Here is an 18930-nt window from a genome sequence, read left to right on the forward strand (position 1 = left end):
GGTCAGTGTGTGTGTGTGAGACAGAGAGAGGGTCAGTGTGTGTGAGACAGAGAGAGGGTCAGTGTGTGTGAGACACAGAGAGAGGGTCAGTGTGTGTGAGACACAGAGAGAGGGTCAGTGTGTGTGTGAGAGACAGAGAGAGGGTCAGTGTGTGTGAGACAGAGAGAGGGTCAGTGTGTGTGAGACAGAGAGAGGGTCAGTGTGTGTGTGAGACAGAGAGAGGGTCAGTGTGTGTGTGTGAGACAGAGAGAGGGTCAGTGTGTGTGAGACAGAGAGAGGGTCAGTGTGTGTGAGAGACAGAGAGAGGGTCAGTGTGTGTGTGTGAGACAGAGAGAGGGTCAGTGTGTGTGTGAGAGACAGAGAGAGGGTCAGTGTGTGTGAGACAGAGAGAGGGTCAGTGTGTGTGAGAGACAGAGAGAGGGTCAGTGTGTGTGTGAGAGACAGAGAGAGGGTCAGTGTGTGTGAGACAGAGGGTCAGTGTGTGTGTGAGACAGAGAGAGGGTCAGTGTGTGTGTGAGAGACAGAGAGAGGGTCAGTGTGTGTGTGTGAGACAGAGAGAGGGTCAGTGTGTGTGAGACAGAGAGAGGGTCAGTGTGTGTGAGAGGGTCAGTGTGTGTGTGAGAGAGAGAGAGGGTCAGTGTGTGTGTGTGTGAGAGACAGAGAGAGGGTCAGTGTGTGTGAGACAGAGAGAGGGTCAGTGTGTGTGTGTGAGACAGAGAGAGGGTCAGTGTGTGTGTGTGAGACAGAGAGAGGGTCAGTGTGTGTGAGACAGAGAGAGGGTCAGTGTGTGTGAGACAGAGAGAGGGTCAGTGTGTGTGTGAGAGACAGAGAGAGGGTCAGTGTGTGTGAGAGAGACAGAGAGAGGGTCAGTGTGTGTGAGAGAGACAGAGAGAGGGTCAGTGTGTGTGAGACAGAGAGGGTCAGTGTGTGTGAGAGACAGAGAGAGGGTCAGTGTGTGTGAGAGAGACAGAGAGAGGGTCAGTGTGTGTGTGAGAGAGACAGAGAGGGTCAGTGTGTGTGAGAGAGAGAGAGGGTCAGTGTGTGTGTGAGAGAGAGGGTCAGTGTGTGTGAGAGGGTCAGTGTGTGTGTGAGACAGAGAGAGGGTCAGTGTGTGTGAGACAGAGAGAGGGTCAGTGTGTGTGAGAGAGACAGAGAGAGGGTCAGTGTGTGTGAGACAGAGAGAGGGTCTGTGTGTGTGAGACAGAGAGAGGGTCGGTGTGTGTGAGAGAGACAGAGAGAGGGTCAGTGTGTGTGAGAGAGACAGAGAGAGGGTCAGTGTGTGTGTGAGAGACAGAGAGAGGGTCAGTGTGTGTGTGAGACAGAGAGAGGGTCAGTGTGTGTGTGAGACAGAGAGAGGGTCAGTGTGAGTGAGAGAGACAGAGATAGGGTCAGTGTGTGTGTGAGAGAGAGAGAGGGTCAGTGTGTGTGTGTGAGACAGAGAGAGGGTCAGTGTGTGTGTGAGACAGAGAGAGGGTCAGTGTGTGTGTGAGACAGAGAGAGGGTCAGTGTGTGTGAGACAGAGAGAGGGTCAGTGTGTGTGTGAGACAGAGAGAGGGTCAGTGTGAGTGAGAGAGACAGAGAGAGGGTCAGTGTGTGTGTGAGACAGAGAGAGGGTCAGTGTGTGTGTGAGACAGAGAGAGGGTCAGTGTGAGTGAGAGAGACAGAGATAGGGTCAGTGTGTGTGTGAGAGAGAGAGAGGGTCAGTGTGTGTGTGTGAGACAGAGAGAGGGTCAGTGTGTGTGTGAGACAGAGAGAGGGTCAGTGTGTGTGTGAGACAGAGAGAGGGTCAGTGTGTGTGAGACAGAGAGAGGGTCAGTGTGTGTGTGAGACAGAGAGAGGGTCAGTGTGAGTGAGAGAGACAGAGAGAGGGTCAGTGTGTGTGTGAGAGAGAGAGAGGGTCAGTGTGTGTGTGTGAGACAGAGAGAGGGTCAGTGTGTGTGTGTGAGACAGAGAGAGGGTCAGTGTGTGTGTGAGACAGAGAGAGGGTCTGTGTGTGAGACAGAGAGAGGGTCAGTGTGTGTGAGAGAGACAGAGAGAGGGTCAGTGTGTGAGAGACAGAGAGAGGGTCAGTGTGTGAGAGACAGAGAGAGGGTCAGTGTGTGAGAGACAGAGAGAGGGTCAGTGTGTGTGTGTGAGACAGAGAGAGGGTCAGTGTGTGTGTGTGAGACAGAGAGAGGGTCAGTGTGTGTGTGAGACAGAGAGAGGGTCTGTGTGTGAGACAGAGAGAGGGTCAGTGTGTGTGAGAGAGACAGAGAGAGGGTCAGTGTGTGAGAGACAGAGAGAGGGTCAGTGTGTGAGAGACAGAGAGAGGGTCAGTGTGTGTGTGAGACAGAGAGAGGGTCTGTGTGTGAGAGAGAGAGAGGGTCAGTGTGTGAGAGAGAGAGAGAGGGTCAGTGTGTGTGTGAGAGACAGAGAGAGGGTCAGTGTGTGAGAGACAGAGAGAGGGTCAGTGTGTGTGTGTGAGAGAGAGAGGGTCAGTGTGTGTGAGAGACAGAGAGAGGGTCAGTGTGTGAGAGACAGAGAGAGGGTCAGTGTGTGTGAGAGACAGAGAGAGGGTCAGTGTGTGTGTGAGAGACAGAGAGAGGGTCAGTGTGTGTGTGTGAGAGACAGAGAGAGGGTCAGTGTGTGTGTGTGAGACAGAGAGAGGGTCAGTGTGTGTGTGAGAGACAGAGAGAGGGTCAGTGTGTGTGTGTGATAGACAGAGAGAGGGTCAGTGTGTGTGTGTGAGAGACAGAGAGAGGGTCAGTGTGTGTGTGAGACAGAGAGAGGGTCAGTGTGTGTGTGTGAGACAGAGAGGGTCAGTGTGTGAGAGAGAGAGAGAGAGAGGGTCAGTGTGTGTGAGAGACAGAGAGAGGGTCAGTGTGTGTGAGAGACAGAGAGAGAGGGTCAGTGTGTGTGAGAGAGACAGAGAGAGGGTCAGTGTGTGTGAGAGAGAGAGAGGGTCAGTGTGTGCGTGTGAGACAGAGAGAGGGTCAGTGTGTGTGAGAGAGACAGAGAGAGGGTCAGTGTGTGTGAGACAGAGAGAGGGTCAGTGTGTGTGAGACAGAGAGAGGGTCAGTGTGTGTGTGAGAGACAGAGAGAGGGTCAGTGTGTGTGTGTGAGAGAGAGAGGGTCAGTGTGTGTGTGAGACAGAGAGAGGGTCAGTGTGTGTGAGACAGAGAGAGCGTCAGTGTGTGTGTGAGAGACAGAGAGAGGGTCAGTGTGTGTGAGAGACAGAGAGAGGGTCAGTGTGTGTGAGAGAGAGAGAGGGTCAGTGTGTGTGAGAGAGAGAGACAGAGAGAGGGTCAGTGTGTGTGTGAGAGACAGAGAGAGGGTCAGTGTGTGTGAGAGAGAGAGAGAGAGAGGGTCAATGTGTGTGAGAGAGAGAGAGGGTCAGTGTGTGTGAGAGAGAGACAGAGAGAGGGTCAGTGTGTGTGAGAGACAGAGAGAGGGTCAGTGTGTGTGTGTGAGACAGAGAGAGGGTCAGTGTGTGTGTGAGAGTGAGAGAGGGTCAGTGTGTGTGTGTGAGACAGAGAGAGGGTCAGTGTGTGTGAGACAGAGAGAGGGTCAGTGTGTGTGTGAGAGAGAGAGAGGGTCAGTGTGTGTGTGTGAGACAGAGAGAGGGTCAGTGTGTGTGTGAGAGACAGAGAGAGGGTCAGTGTGTGTGTGAGAGACAGAGAGAGGGTCAGTGTGTGTGTGTGAGAGACAGAGAGAGGGTCAGTGTGTGTGAGACAGAGAGAGGGTCAGTGTGTGTGTGTGAGACAGAGAGAGGGTCAGTGTGTGTGTGTGAGACAGAGAGAGGGTCAGTGTGTGTGTGAGAGACAGAGAGAGGGTCAGTGTGTGTGTGTGAGAGACAGAGAGAGGGTCAGTGTGTGTGTGTGAGAGACAGAGAGAGGGTCAGTGTGTGTGTGTGAGAGACAGAGAGAGGGTCAGTGTGTGTGTGAGACAGAGAGAGGGTCAGTGTGTGTGTGTGAGACAGAGAGGGTCAGTGTGTGAGAGAGAGAGAGAGAGAGGGTCAGTGTGTGTGAGAGACAGAGAGAGGGTCAGTGTGTGTGAGAGACAGAGAGAGAGGGTCAGTGTGTGTGAGAGAGACAGAGAGAGGGTCAGTGTGTGTGAGAGAGAGAGAGGGTCAGTGTGTGCGTGTGAGACAGAGAGAGGGTCAGTGTGTGTGAGAGAGACAGAGAGAGGGTCAGTGTGTGTGTGTGAGAGACAGAGAGAGGGTCAGTGTGTGTGTGAGACAGAGAGAGGGTCAGTGTGTGTGTGTGAGACAGAGAGGGTCAGTGTGTGAGAGAGAGAGAGAGAGAGGGTCAGTGTGTGTGAGAGACAGAGAGAGGGTCAGTGTGTGTGAGAGACAGAGAGAGAGGGTCAGTGTGTGTGAGAGAGACAGAGAGAGGGTCAGTGTGTGTGAGAGAGAGAGAGGGTCAGTGTGTGCGTGTGAGACAGAGAGAGGGTCAGTGTGTGTGAGAGAGACAGAGAGAGGGTCAGTGTGTGTGAGACAGAGAGAGGGTCAGTGTGTGTGAGACAGAGAGAGGGTCAGTGTGTGTGTGAGAGACAGAGAGAGGGTCAGTGTGTGTGTGTGAGAGAGAGAGGGTCAGTGTGTGTGTGTGAGACAGAGAGGTTCAGTGTGTGTGAGAGAGACAGAGAGAGGGTCAGTGTGTGTGAGAGACAGAGAGAGGGTCAGTGTGTGTGAGAGACAGAGAGAGAGGGTCAGTGTGTGTGAGAGAGACAGAGAGAGGGTCAGTGTGTGTGAGAGAGAGAGAGGGTCAGTGTGTGCGTGTGAGACAGAGAGAGGGTCAGTGTGTGTGAGAGAGACAGAGAGAGGGTCAGTGTGTGTGAGACAGAGAGAGGGTCAGTGTGTGTGAGACAGAGAGAGGGTCAGTGTGTGTGTGAGAGACAGAGAGAGGGTCAGTGTGTGTGTGTGAGAGAGAGAGGGTCAGTGTGTGTGTGTGAGAGAGAGAGGTTCAGTGTGTGTGAGAGAGACAGAGAGAGGGTCAGTGTGTGTGTGTGAGACAGAGAGAGGGTCAGTGTGTGAGAGAGAGAGAGAGGGTCTGTGTGTGTGAGACAGAGAGAGGGTCAGTGTGTGTGTGTGAGACAGAGAGAGGGTCAGTGTGTGTGAGACAGAGAGAGGGTCTGTGTGTGTGAGAGACAGAGAGAGGGTCAGTGTGTGTGTGTGAGAGAGAGAGGGTCAGTGTGTGTTAGAGAGACAGAGAGAGGGTCAGTGTGTGTGAGAGAGACAGAGAGAGGGTCAGTGTGAGTGAGAGAGACAGAGAGAGGGTCAGTGTGTGTGTGTGAGACAGAGAGAGGGTCAGTGTGTGAGAGAGAGAGAGAGGGTCTGTGTGTGTGAGACAGAGAGAGGGTCAGTGTGTGTGAGAGAGACAGAGAGAGGGTCAGTGTGTGTGTGTGAGACAGAGAGAGGGTCAGTGTGTGTGAGACAGAGAGAGGGTCAGTGTGTGTGAGAGACAGAGAGAGGGTCAGTGTGTGTGTGAGACAGAGAGAGGGTCAGTGTGAGTGAGAGAGACAGAGAGAGGGTCAGTGTGTGTGTGAGAGAGAGAGAGGGTCAGTGTGTGTGTGTGAGACAGAGAGAGGGTCAGTGTGTGTGTGAGACAGAGAGAGGGTCAGTGTGTGTGTGAGACAGAGAGAGGGTCAGTGTGAGTGAGAGAGACAGAGAGAGGGTCAGTGTGTGTGTGAGAGAGAGAGAGGGTCAGTGTGTGTGTGTGAGACAGAGAGAGGGTCAGTGTGTGTGTGTGAGACAGAGAGAGGGTCAGTGTGTGAGACAGAGAGAGGGTCAGTGTGTGTGAGAGAGACAGAGAGAGGGTCAGTGTGTGAGAGACAGAGAGAGAGGGTCAGTGTGTGTGAGAGACAGAGAGAGAGGGTCAGTGTGTGTGAGAGAGACAGAGAGAGGGTCAGTGTGTGTGAGACAGAGAGAGGGTCTGTGTGTGTGAGAGACAGAGAGAGGGTCAGTGTGTGTGTGTGAGAGAGAGAGGGTCAGTGTGTGTTAGAGAGACAGAGAGAGGGTCAGTGTGTGTGAGAGAGACAGAGAGAGGGTCAGTGTGAGTGAGAGAGACAGAGAGAGGGTCAGTGTGTGTGTGTGAGACAGAGAGAGGGTCAGTGTGTGAGAGAGAGAGAGAGGGTCTGTGTGTGTGAGACAGAGAGAGGGTCAGTGTGTGTGAGAGAGACAGAGAGAGGGTCAGTGTGTGTGTGTGAGACAGAGAGAGGGTCAGTGTGTGTGAGACAGAGAGAGGGTCAGTGTGTGTGAGAGACAGAGAGAGGGTCAGTGTGTGTGTGAGACAGAGAGAGGGTCAGTGTGAGTGAGAGAGACAGAGAGAGGGTCAGTGTGTGTGTGAGAGAGAGAGAGGGTCAGTGTGTGTGTGTGAGACAGAGAGAGGGTCAGTGTGTGTGTGAGACAGAGAGAGGGTCAGTGTGTGTGTGAGACAGAGAGAGGGTCAGTGTGAGTGAGAGAGACAGAGAGAGGGTCAGTGTGTGTGTGAGAGAGAGAGAGGGTCAGTGTGTGTGTGTGAGACAGAGAGAGGGTCAGTGTGTGTGTGTGAGACAGAGAGAGGGTCAGTGTGTGAGACAGAGAGAGGGTCAGTGTGTGTGAGAGAGACAGAGAGAGGGTCAGTGTGTGAGAGACAGAGAGAGAGGGTCAGTGTGTGTGAGAGACAGAGAGAGAGGGTCAGTGTGTGTGAGAGAGACAGAGAGAGGGTCAGTGTGTGTGAGAGAGAGAGAGGGTCAGTGTGTGCGTGTGAGACAGAGAGAGGGTCAGTGTGTGTGAGAGACAGAGAGAGGGTCAGTGTGTGTGAGAGACAGAGAGAGAGGGTCAGTGTGTGTGAGAGAGACAGAGAGAGGGTCAGTGTGTGTGAGAGAGACAGAGAGAGGGTCAGTGTGTGTGAGACAGAGAGAGGGTCAGTGTGTGTGTGAGAGACAGAGAGAGGGTCAGTGTGTGTGTGTGAGAGAGAGAGGGTCAGTGTGGGTGTGTGAGAGAGAGAGGGTCAGTGTGTGTGAGAGAGACAGAGAGAGGGTCAGTGTGTGTGTGTGAGACAGAGAGAGGGTCAGTGTGTGTGAGACAGAGAGAGGGTCAGTGTGTGTGTGTGAGACAGAGAGAGGGTCAGTGTGTGAGAGAGAGAGAGAGGGTCTGTGTGTGTGAGACAGAGAGAGGGTCAGTGTGTGTGTGAGACAGAGAGAGGGTCAGTGTGTGTGTGTGAGAGAGAGAGGGTCAGTGTGTGTGTGTGAGAGAGAGAGGGTCAGTGTGTGTGAGAGAGACAGAGAGAGGGTCAGTGTGTGTGAGAGAGACAGAGAGAGGGTCAGTGTGAGTGAGAGAGACAGAGAGAGGGTCAGTGTGTGTGTGTGAGACAGAGAGAGGGTCAGTGTGTGAGAGAGAGAGAGGGTCAGTGTGTGTGTGTGAGACAGAGAGAGGGTCAGTGTGTGTGTGAGACAGAGAGAGGGTCTGTGTGTGAGACAGAGAGAGGGTCAGTGTGTGTGAGATACAGAGAGAGGGTCTGTGTGTGTGTGACAGACAGAGGGTCAGTGTGTGTGTGTGCGAGAGAGGGTCAGTGTGTGTGTGAGACAGAGAGAGGGTCAGTGTGTGTGAGACAGAGAGGGTCAGGGTGTGTGAGAGAGAGAGAGGGTCAGTGTGTGTGAGAGACAGAGAGAGGGTCAGTGTGTGTGTGTGAGACAGAGAGAGGGTCAGTGTGTGTGTGAGACAGAGAGAGGGTCAGTGTGTGTGTGAGACAGAGAGAGGGTCAGTGTGTGTGTGAGAGACAGAGAGAGGGTCAGTGTGTGTGAGAGACAGAGAGAGGGTCAGTGTGTGAGAGACAGAGAGAGGGTCAGTGTGTGTGTGTGAGAGAGAGAGGGTCAGTGTGTGAGAGACAGAGAGAGGGTCAGTGTGTGAGAGACAGAGAGAGGGTCAGTGTGTGTGTGAGACAGAGAGAGGGTCAGTGTGTGTGAGAGAGACAGAGAGAAGGTCAGTGTGTTTGTGTGAGACAGAGAGAGGGTCAGTGTGTGTGTGTGAGACAGAGAGAGGGTCAGTGTGTGTGTGAGAGAGAGAGGGTCAGTGTGTGTGAGAGACAGAGAGAGGGTCAGTGTGTGTGTGTGAGAGAGACAGAGAGAGGGTCAGTGTGTGTGAGAGAGACAGAGAGAGGGTCAGTGTGTGTGTGTGAGACAGAGAGAGGGTCAGTGTGTGTGTGTGAGACAGAGAGAGGGTCAGTGTGTGTGTGTGAGACAGAGAGAGGGTCAGTGTGTGTGTGTGAGACAGAGAGAGGGTCAGTGTGTGTGAGAGAGACAGAGAGAGGGTCAGTGTGTGTGAGACAGAGAGAGGGTCAGTGTGTGTGTGAGAGACAGAGAGAGGGTCAGTGTGTGTGTGTGAGAGAGAGAGGGTCAGTGTGTGTGAGAGAGACAGAGAGAGGGTCAGTGTGTGTGTGTGAGACAGAGAGAGGGTCAGTGTGTGTGTGTGAGACAGAGAGAGGGTCAGTGTGTGAGAGAGAGAGAGAGGGTCTGTGTGTGTGAGACAGAGAGAGGGTCAGTGTGTGTGTGTGAGACAGAGAGAGGGTCAGTGTGTGAGAGAGAGAGAGAGGGTCAGTGTGTGTGAGAGACAGAGAGAGGGTCAGTGTGTGTGTGTGAGACAGAGAGAGGGTCAGTGTGTGTGTGAGACAGAGAGAGGGTCAGTGTGTGTGTGAGACAGAGAGAGGGTCAGTGTGTGTGTGAGAGACAGAGAGAGGGTCAGTGTGTGTGTGAGAGACAGAGAGAGGGTCAGTGTGTGTGAGACAGAGAGAGGGTCAGTGTGTGTGAGAGACAGAGAGAGGGTCAGTGTGTGTGTGAGAGACAGAGAGAGGGTCAGTGTGTGTGTGAGACAGAGAGAGGGTCAGTGTGTGTGTGAGAGACAGAGAGAGGGTCAGTGTGTGTGAGACAGAGAGGGTCAGTGTGTGTGAGAGACAGAGAGTGGGTCAGTGTTTGCGTGAGAGACAGAGAGAGGGTCAGTGTGTGTGAGACAGAGAGAGGGTCAGTGTGTGTGTGTGAGACAGAGAGAGGGTCAGTGTGTGTGAGACAGAGAGAGGGTCAGTGTGTGTGAGAGAGAGAGAGAGGTTCAGTGTGTGTGAGACAGAGAGAGGGTCAGTGTGTGAGAGAGAGAGAGAGGGTCAGTGTGTGTGTGAGAGACAGAGAGAGGGTCAGTGTGTGTGAGAGAGAGAGAGAGGGTCAGTGTGTGTGAGACAGAGAGAGGGTCAGTGTGTGTGAGAGAGAGAGAGAGGGTCAGTGTGTGTGAGACAGAGAGAGGGTCAGTGTGTGTGAGACAGAGAGAGGGTCACTGTGTGTGTGAGAGACAGAGAGAGGGTCAGTGTGTGTGTGAGAGACAGAGAGAGGGTCAGTGTGTGTGTGTGTGAGACAGAGAGAGGGTCAGTGTGTGTGAGACAGAGAGAGGGTCAGTGTGTGTGAGACAGAGAGAGGGTCAGTGTGTGTGTGTGAGAGACAGAGGGTCAGTGTGTGTGTGAGACAGAGAGAGGGTCAGTGCGTGTGTGAGAGACAGAGAGAGGGTCAGTGCGTGTGTGTGAGACAGAGAGAGGGTCAGTGTGTGTGTGAGAGACAGAGAGAGGGTCAGTGTGTGTGTGAGACAGAGAGAGGGTCAGTGTGTGTGTGAGAGAGAGAGAGGGTCAGTGTGTGTGAGAGCGAGAGAGAGGGTCAGTGTGTGTGTGAGAGACAGAGAGAGGGTCAGTGCGTGTGTGTGAGAGAGAGAGAGGGTCAGTGTGTGTGTGTGAGAGAGAGAGAGGGTCAGTGTGTGCGTGAGAGACAGAGAGAGGGTCAGTGCGTGAGAGACAGAGAGAGGGTCAGTGTGTGTGAGACAGAGAGAGGGTCAGTGTGTGTGAGACAGAGAGAGGGTCAGTGCGTGTGTGTGAGAGAGAGAGAGGGTCAGTGTGTGTGTGTGAGAGAGAGAGAGGGTCAGTGTGTGCGTGAGAGACAGAGAGAGGGTCAGTGCGTGAGAGACAGAGAGAGGGTCAGTGTGTGTGAGACAGAGAGAGGGTCAGTGTGTGTGAGACAGAGAGAGGGTCAGTGTGTGTGTGAGAGACAGAGAGAGGGTCAGTGTGTGTGAGAGAGACAGAGAGAGGGTCAGTGTGTGTGAGAGACAGAGAGAGGGTCAGTGTGTGTGAGAGACAGAGAGAGGGTCAGTGTGTGTGAGAGAGACAGAGAGAGGGTCAGTGTGTGTGTGAGAGAGACAGAGAGGGTCAGTGTGTGTGAGAGAGAGAGAGGGTCAGTGTGTGTGTGAGAGAGAGGGTCAGTGTGTGTCAGAGATACAGAGAGAGGGTCAGTGTGTGTGTGAGACAGAGAGAGGGTCAGTGTGTGTGAGACAGAGAGAGGGTCAGTGTGTGTGAGAGAGACAGAGAGAGGGTCAGTGTGTGTGAGACAGAGAGAGGGTCAGTGTGTGTGAGACAGAGAGAGGGTCGGTGTGTGTGAGAGAGACAGAGAGAGGGTCAGTGTGTGTGAGAGAGACAGAGAGAGGGTCAGTGTGTGTGTGAGACAGAGAGAGGGTCAGTGTGTGTGTGTGAGACAGAGAGAGGGTCAGTGTGTGTGTGAGACAGAGAGAGGGTCAGTGTGTGTGTGAGACAGAGAGAGGGTCAGTGTGTGTGTGAGACTGAGAGAGGGTCAGTGTGAGTGTGAGACAGAGAGAGGGTCAGTGTGTGTGAGACAGAGAGAGGGTCAGTGTGTGTGTGAGAGACAGAGAGAGGGTCAGTGTGTGTGTGAGACAGAGAGAGGGTCAGTGTGTGTGTGTGAGACAGAGAGAGGGTCAGTGTGTGTGTGAGAGACAGAGAGAGGGTCAGTGTGTGTGTGAGACAGAGAGAGGGTCAGTGTGTGTGTGAGAGACAGAGAGAGGGTCAGTGTGTGTGAGACAGAGAGAGGGTCAGTGTGTGTGTGAGACAGAGAGAGGGTCAGTGTGTGTGTGTGAGACAGAGAGAGGGTCAGTGTGTGTGTGAGAGACAGAGAGAGGGTCAGTGTGTGTGAGAGACAGAGAGAGGGTCAGTGTGTGTGTGAGAGAGAGAGAGAGGGTCAGTGTGTGTGAGAGAGACAGAGAGAGGGACAGTGTGTGTGTGAGAGACAGAGAGAGGGTCAGTGTGTGTGAGACAGAGAGAGGGTCAGTGTGTGTGTGAGACAGAGAGAGGGTCAGTGTGTGTGAGAGACAGAGAGGGTCAGTGTGTGTGAGACAGAGAGAGGGTCAGTGTGTGTGTGAGACAGAGAGAGGGTCAGTGTGTGTGAGACAGAGAGAGGGTCAGTGTGTGAGAGACAGAGAGAGGGTCAATGTGTGTGTGAGACAGAGAGAGGGTCAGTGTGTGTGTGAGACAGAGAGAGGGTCAGTGTGTGAGAGACAGAGAGAGGGTCAGTGTGTGTGTGTGAGAGACAGAGAGAGGGTCAGTGTGTGAGAGACAGAGAGAGGGTCAGTGTGCGTGTGTGAGAGAGAGAGGGTCAGTGTGTGTGAGAGAGAGAGTGGGTCAGTGTGTGTGTGAGACAGAGAGAGGGTCAGTGTGTGTGAGAGAGACAGAGAGAGGGGGTCAGTGTGTGTGAGAGACAGAGAGAGGGTCAGTGTGTGTGTGAGACAGAGAGAGGGTCAGTGTGTGTGTGAGACAGAGAGAGGGTCAGTGTGTGTGTGAGACAGAGAGAGGGTCAGTGTGTGTGTGAGAGAGAGAGGGTCAGTGTGTGAGAGACAGAGAGAGGGTCAGTGTGTGAGAGACAGAGAGAGGGTCAGTGTGTGTGTGAGACAGAGAGAGGGTCAGTGTGTGTGAGAGAGACAGAGAGAAGGTCAGTGTGTTTGTGTGAGACAGAGAGAGGGTCAGTGTGTGTGTGTGAGACAGAGAGAGGGTCAGTGTGTGTGTGAGAGAGAGAGGGTCAGTGTGTGTGAGAGACAGAGAGAGGGTCAGTGTGTGTGTGTGAGAGAGACAGAGAGAGGGTCAGTGTGTGTGAGAGAGACAGAGAGAGGGTCAGTGTGTGTGTGAGACAGAGAGAGGGTCAGTGTGTGTGTGTGAGACAGAGAGAGGGTCAGTGTGTGTGAGACAGAGAGAGGGTCAGTGTGTGTGAGAGACAGAGAGAGGGTCAGTGTGTGTGTGAGAGACAGAGAGAGGGTCAGTGTGTGTGTGAGACAGAGAGAGGGTCAGTGTGTGTGTGTGAGAGAGAGAGGGTCAGTGTGTGTGAGACAGAGAGAGGGTCAGTGTGTGTGAGACAGAGAGAGGGTCAGTGTGTGTGTGTGAGACAGAGAGAGGGTCAGTGTGTGTGTGAGAGACAGAGAGAGGGTCAGTGTGTGTGTGAGAGACAGAGAGAGGGTCAGTGTGTGTGAGAGAGAGAGAGGGTCAGTGTGTGTGAGAGAGAGAGAGGGTCAGTGTGTGTGTGAGAGAGAGAGAGAGGGTCAGTGTGTGTGAGAGACAGAGAGAGGGTCAGTGTGTGTGTGAGAGAGAGAGAGAGGGACAGTGTGTGTGTGAGAGACAGAGAGAGGGTCAGTGTGCGTGAGACAGATAGAGGGTCAGTGTGTGTGTGAGACAGAGAGAGGGTCAGTGTGTGTGAGAGACAGAGAGAGGGTCAGTGTGTGTGAGACAGAGAGAGGGTCAGTGTGTGTGTGAGACAGAGAGAGGGTCAGTGTGTGTGAGACAGAGAGAGGGTCAGTGTGTGTGAGACAGAGAGAGGGTCAATGTGTGTGTGAGACAGAGAGAGGGTCAGTGTGTGAGAGACAGAGAGAGGGTCAATGTGTGTGTGAGATAGAGAGAGGGTCAGTGTGTGTGTGAGAGAGAGAGAGGGTCAGTGTGTGTGTGAGACAGAGAGAGGGTCAGTGTGTGTGTGAGAGACAGAGAGAGGGTCAGTGTGTGTGTGAGAGACAGAGAGAGGGTCAGTGTGTGTGAGAGAGACAGAGAGAGGGTCAGTGTGTGTGAGAGAGACAGAGAGAGGGTCAGTGTGTGAGAGACAGAGAGAGGGTCAGTGTGTGTGAGAGAGACAGAGAGAGGGTCAGTGTGTGTGTGAGAGAGACAGAGAGGGTCAGTGTGTGTGAGAGAGAGAGAGGGTCAGTGTGTGTGTGAGAGAGAGGGTCAGTGTGTGTGAGAGAGACAGAGAGAGGGTCAGTGTGTGTGTGAGACAGAGAGAGGGTCAGTGTGTGTGAGACAGAGAGAGGGTCAGTGTGTGTGAGAGAGACAGAGAGAGGGTCAGTGTGTGTGAGACAGAGAGAGGGTCTGTGTGTGTGAGACAGAGAGAGGGTCGGTGTGTGTGAGAGAGACAGAGAGAGGGTCAGTGTGTGTGAGAGAGACAGAGAGAGGGTCAGTGTGTGTGTGAGAGACAGAGAGAGGGTCAGTGTGTGTGAGACAGAGAGAGGGTCAGTGTGTGTGAGAGACAGAGAGAGGGTCAGTGTGTGTGTGAGAGACAGAGAGAGGGTCAGTGTGTGTGAGAGAGAGGGTCAGTGTGTGTGTGAGAGAGAGGGTCAGTGTGTGTGAGAGACAGAGGGTCAGTGTGTGGGTGAGAGAGAGGGTCAGTGTGTGTGTGTGAGACAGAGAGGGTCAGTGTGTGTGTGAGAGACAGAGAGAGGGTCAGTGTGTGTGTGAGAGACAGAGAGAGGGTCAGTGTGTGTGAGACAGAGAGAGGGTCAGTGTGTGTGAGAGACAGAGAGAGGGTCAGTGTGTGTGAGACAGAGAGAGGGTCAGTGTGTGTGAGTGAGACAGAGAGAGGGTCAGTGTGTGTGTGAGAGAGAGAGAGAGGGTCAGTGTGTGTGTGAGACAGAGAGAGGGTCAGTGTGTGTGAGACAGAGAGAGGGTCAGTGTGTGTGTTAGAGACAGAGAGAGGGTCAGTGTGTGTGTGAGACAGAGAGAGGGTCAGTGTGTGTGTGTGAGAGAGAGAGCGTCAGTGTGTGTGAGACAGAGAGAGGGTCAGTGTGTGTGTGAGAGACAGAGAGAGGGTCAGTGTGTGTGTGAGACAGAGAGAGGGTCAGTGTGAGTGTGTGAGAGAGAGAGGGTCAGTGTGTGTGAGACAGAGAGAGGGTCAGTGTGTGTGTGTGAGACAGAGAGAGGGTCAGTGTGTGTGTGAGAGACAGAGAGAGGGTCAGTGTGTGTGAGACAGAGAGAGGGTCAGTGTGTGTGTGAGACAGAGAGAGGGTCAGTGTGTGTGTGAGACAGAGAGAGGGTCAGTGTGTGTGTGTGAGACAGAGAGAGGGTCAGTGTGTGTGTGAGAGACAGAGAGAGGGTCAGTGTGTGTGAGAGACAGAGAGAGGGTCAGTGTGTGTGTGAGAGAGAGAGAGAGGGTCAGTGTGTGTGAGAGAGACAGAGAGTGGGACAGTGTGTGTGTGAGAGACAGAGAGAGGGTCAGTGTGTGTGAGACAGAGAGAGGGTTAGTGTGTGTGAGAGACAGAGAGAGGGTCAGTGTGTGTGAGACAGAGAGAGGGTCAGTGTGTGTGTGTGAGACAGAGAGAGGGTCAGTGTGTGTGAGACAGAGAGAGGGTCAGTGTGTGTGAGACAGAGAGAGGGTCAGTGTGTGTGAGACAGAGAGAGGGTCAGTGTGTGTGTGAGACAGAGAGAGGGTCAGTGTGTGAGAGACAGAGAGAGGGTCAATGTGTGTGTGAGACAGAGAGAGGGTCAGTGTGTGTGTGAGACAGAGAGAGGGTCAGTGTGTGTGAGACAGAGAGAGGGTCAGTGTGTGTGAGAGAGACAGAGAGAGGGTCAGTGTGTGTGAGAGAGACAGAGAGAGGGTCAGTGTGTGTGAGAGAGACAGAGAGAGGGGGTCAGTGTGTGTGTGAGACAGAGAGAGGGTCAGTGTGTGTGTGAGAGAGAGAGGGTCAGTGTGTGTGAGAGAGAGAGTGGGTCAGTGTGTGTGTGTGAGACAGAGAGAGGGTCAGTGTGTGTGAGAGACAGAGAGAGGGTCTGTGTGTGTGAGACAGAGAGAGGGTCAGTGGGTGTGAGAGACAGAGAGAGGGTCAGTGTGTGTGTGTGAGAGAGAGAGGGTCAGTGTGTGTGTGAGAGACAGAGAGAGGGTCAGTGTGTGTGTGAGAGACAGAGAGAGGGTCAGTGTGTGTGAGAGAGAGAGAGGGTCAGTGTGTGAGAGAGAGAGAGAGGGTCAGTGTGTGTGAGAGAGACAGAGAGAGGGTCAGTGTGTGTGAGAGAGAGGGTCAGTGTGTGTGAGAGAGACAGAGAGAGGGTCAGTGTGTGTGTGAGACAGAGAGAGGGTCAGTGTGTGTGAGAGACAGAGAGAGGGTCAGTGTGTGTGTGTGAGAGAGAGGGTCAGTGTGTGTGAGAGACAGAGAGAGTGTCAGTGTGTGTGTGTGAGAGAGAGAGGGTCAGTGTGTGTGTGTGAGACAGAGAGAGGGTCAGTGTGTGTGTGTGAGACAGAGAGAGGGTCAGTGTGTGTGAGAGAGACAGAGAGAGGGTCAGTGTGTGTGTGAGACAGAGAGAGGGTCAGTGTGTGTGAGAGAGACAGAGAGAGGGTCAGTGTGTGTGAGACAGAGAGAGGGTCAGTGTGTGTGTGAGAGAGGGTCAGTGTGTGTGTGTGAGACAGAGAGAGGGTCAGTGTGTGTGCGACAGAGAGAGGGTCAGTGTGTGTGTGAGACAGAGAGAGGGTCAGTGTGTGTGTGAGAGAGAGAGGGTCAGTGTGTGTGTGAGAGACAGAGAGAGGGTCAGTGTGTGTGTGTGAGACAGAGAGAGGGTCAGTGTGTGTGTGAGAGACAGAGAGAGGGTCAGTGTGTGTGTGAGAGAGAGAGAGAGGGTCAGTGTGTGTGAGAGACAGAGAGAGGGTCAGTGTGTGTGAGACAGAGAGAGGGTCAATGTGTGTGTGAGACAGAGAGAGGGTCTGTGTGTGTGTGAGAGACAGAGAGAGGGTCAGTGTGTGTGAGAGATAGAGAGAGGGTCAGTGTGTGTGAGATACAGAGAGAGGGTCTGTGTGTGTGTGACAGACAGAGGGTCAGTGTGTGTGTGTGCGAGAGAGGGTCAGTGTGTGTGTGAGACAGAGAGAGGGTCAGTGTGTGTGAGACAGAGAGGGTCAGGGTGTGTGAGAGAGAGAGAGGGTCAGTGTGTGTGAGAGACAGAGAGAGGGTCAGTGTGTGTGTGAGACAGAGAGAGGGTCAGTGTGTGTGTGTGAGACAGAGAGAGGGTCAGTGTGTGTGTGAGACAGAGAGAGGGTCAGTGTGTGTGTGAGACAGAGAGAGGGTCAGTGTGTGTGTGAGAGACAGAGAGAGGGTCAGTGTGTGTGTGAGAGACAGAGAGAGGGTCAGTGTGTGTGAGACAGAGAGAGGGTCAGTGTGTGTGAGAGACAGAGAGAGGGTCAGTGTGTGTGTGAGAGACAGAGAGAGGGTCAGTGTGTGTGTGAGACAGAGAGAGGGTCAGTGTGTGTGTGAGAGACAGAGAGAGGGTCAGTGTGTGTGAGACAGAGAGGGTCAGTGTGTGTGAGAGACAGAGAGTGGGTCAGTGTTTGCGTGAGAGACAGAGAGAGGGTCAGTGTGTGTGAGACAGAGAGAGGGTCAGTGTGTGTGTGTGAGACAGAGAGAGGGTCAGTGTGTGTGAGACAGAGAGAGGGTCAGTGTGTGTGAGAGAGAGAGAGAGGTTCAGTGTGTGTGAGACAGAGAGAGGGTCAGTGTGTGAGAGAGAGAGAGAGGGTCAGTGTGTGTGTGAGAGACAGAGAGAGGGTCAGTGTGTGTGAGAGAGAGAGAGAGGGTCAGTGTGTGTGAGACAGAGAGAGGGTCAGTGTGTGTGAGAGAGAGAGAGAGGGTCAGTGTGTGTGAGACAGAGAGAGGGTCACTGTGTGTGTGAGAGACAGAGAGAGGGTCAGTGTGTGTGTGAGAGACAGAGAGAGGGTCAGTGTGTGTGTGTGTGAGACAGAGAGAGGGTCAGTGTGTGTGAGACAGAGAGAGGGTCAGTGTGTGTGAGACAGAGAGAGGGTCAGTGTGTGTGTGTGAGAGACAGAGGGTCAGTGTGTGTGTGAGACAGAGAGAGGGTCAGTGCGTGTGTGAGAGACAGAGAGAGGGTCAGTGCGTGTGTGTGAGACAGAGAGAGGGTCAGTGTGTGTGTGAGAGACAGAGAGAGGGTCAGTGTGTGTGTGAGACAGAGAGAGGGTCAGTGTGTGTGTGAGAGAGAGAGAGGGTCAGTGTGTGTGTGTGTGAGAGACAGAGAGAGGGTCAGTGCGTGTGTGTGAGACAGAGAGAGGGTCAGTGCGTGTGTGTGAGACAGAGAGAGGGTCAGTGTGTGTGTGTGAGAGAGAGAGAGGGTCAGTGTGTGCGTGAGAGACAGAGAGAGGGTCAGTGCGTGAGAGACAGAGAGAGGGTCAGTGTGTGTGAGACAGAGAGAGGGTCAGTGTGTGTGAGACAGAGAGAGGGTCAGTGTGTGTGTGAGAGACAGAGAGAGGGTCAGTGTGTGTGAGAGAGACAGAGAGAGGGTCAGTGTGTGTGAGACAGAGAGAGGGTCAGTGTGTGTGAGAGACAGAGAGAGGGTCAGTGTGTGTGAGACAGAGAGAGGGTCAATGTGTGTGTGAGACAGAGAGAGGGTCTGTGTGTGTGTGAGAGACAGAGAGAGGGTCAGTGTGTGTGAGAGATAGAGAGAGGGTCAGTGTGTGTGAGATACAGAGAGAGGGTCTGTGTGTGTGTGACAGACAGAGGGTCAGTGTGTGTGTGTGCGAGAGAGGGTCAGTGTGTGTGTGAGACAGAGAGAGGGTCAGTGTGTGTGAGACAGAGAGGGTCAGGGTGTGTGAGAGAGAGAGAGGGTCAGTGTGTGTGAGAGACAGAGAGAGGGTCAGTGTGTGTGTGAGACAGAGAGAGGGTCAGTGTGTGTGTGTGAGACAGAGAGAGGGTCAGTGTGTGTGTGAGACAGAGAGAGGGTCAGTGTGTGTGTGAGACAGAGAGAGGGTCAGTGTGTGTGTGAGAGACAGAGAGAGGGTCAGTGTGTGTGTGAGAGACAGAGAGAGGGTCAGTGTGTGTGAGACAGAGAGAGGGTCAGTGTGTGTGAGAGACAGAGAGAGGGTCAGTGTGTGTGTGAGAGACAGAGAGAGGGTCAGTGTGTGTGTGAGACAGAGAGAGGGTCAGTGTGTGTGTGAGAGACAGAGAGAGGGTCAGTGTGTGTGAGACAGAGAGGGTCAGTGTGTGTGAGAGACAGAGAGTGGGTCAGTGTTTGCGTGAGAGACAGAGAGAGGGTCAGTGTGTGTGAGACAGAGAGAGGGTCAGTGTGTGTGTGTGAGACAGAGAGAGGGTCAGTGTGTGTGAGACAGAGAGAGGGTCAGTGTGTGTGAGAGAGAGAGAGAGGTTCAGTGTGTGTGAGACAGAGAGAGGGTCAGTGTGTGAGAGAGAGAGAGAGGGTCAGTGTGTGTGTGAGAGACAGAGAGAGGGTCAGTGTGTGTGAGAGAGAGAGAGAGGGTCAGTGTGTGTGAGACAGAGAGAGGGTCAGTGTGTGTGAGAGAGAGAGAGAGGGTCAGTGTGTGTGAGACAGAGAGAGGGTCACTGTGTGTGTGAGAGACAGAGAGAGGGTCAGTGTGTGTGTGAGAGACAGAGAGAGGGTCAGTGTGTGTGTGTGTGAGACAGAGAGAGGGTCAGTGTGTGTGAGACAGAGAGAGGGTCAGTGTGTGTGAGACAGAGAGAGGGTCAGTGTGTGTGTGTGAGAGACAGAGGGTCAGTGTGTGTGTGAGACAGAGAGAGGGTCAGTGCGTGTGTGAGAGACAGAGAGAGGGTCAGTGCGTGTGTGTGAGACAGAGAGAGGGTCAGTGTGTGTGTGAGAGACAGAGAGAGGGTCAGTGTGTGTGTGAGACAGAGAGAGGGTCAGTGTGTGTGTGAGAGAGAGAGAGGGTCAGTGTGTGTGTGTGTGAGAGACAGAGAGAGGGTCAGTGCGTGTGTGTGAGACAGAGAGAGGGTCAGTGCGTGTGTGTGAGACAGAGAGAGGGTCAGTGTGTGTGTGTGAGAGAGAGAGAGGGTCAGTGTGTGCGTGAGAGACAGAGAGAGGGTCAGTGCGTGAGAGACAGAGAGAGGGTCAGTGTGTG

This window comes from Chiloscyllium punctatum, unplaced genomic scaffold (genome assembly GCF_047496795.1).
Source record: "Chiloscyllium punctatum isolate Juve2018m unplaced genomic scaffold, sChiPun1.3 scaffold_441, whole genome shotgun sequence".
NCBI lineage: Eukaryota > Metazoa > Chordata > Chondrichthyes > Orectolobiformes > Hemiscylliidae > Chiloscyllium > Chiloscyllium punctatum.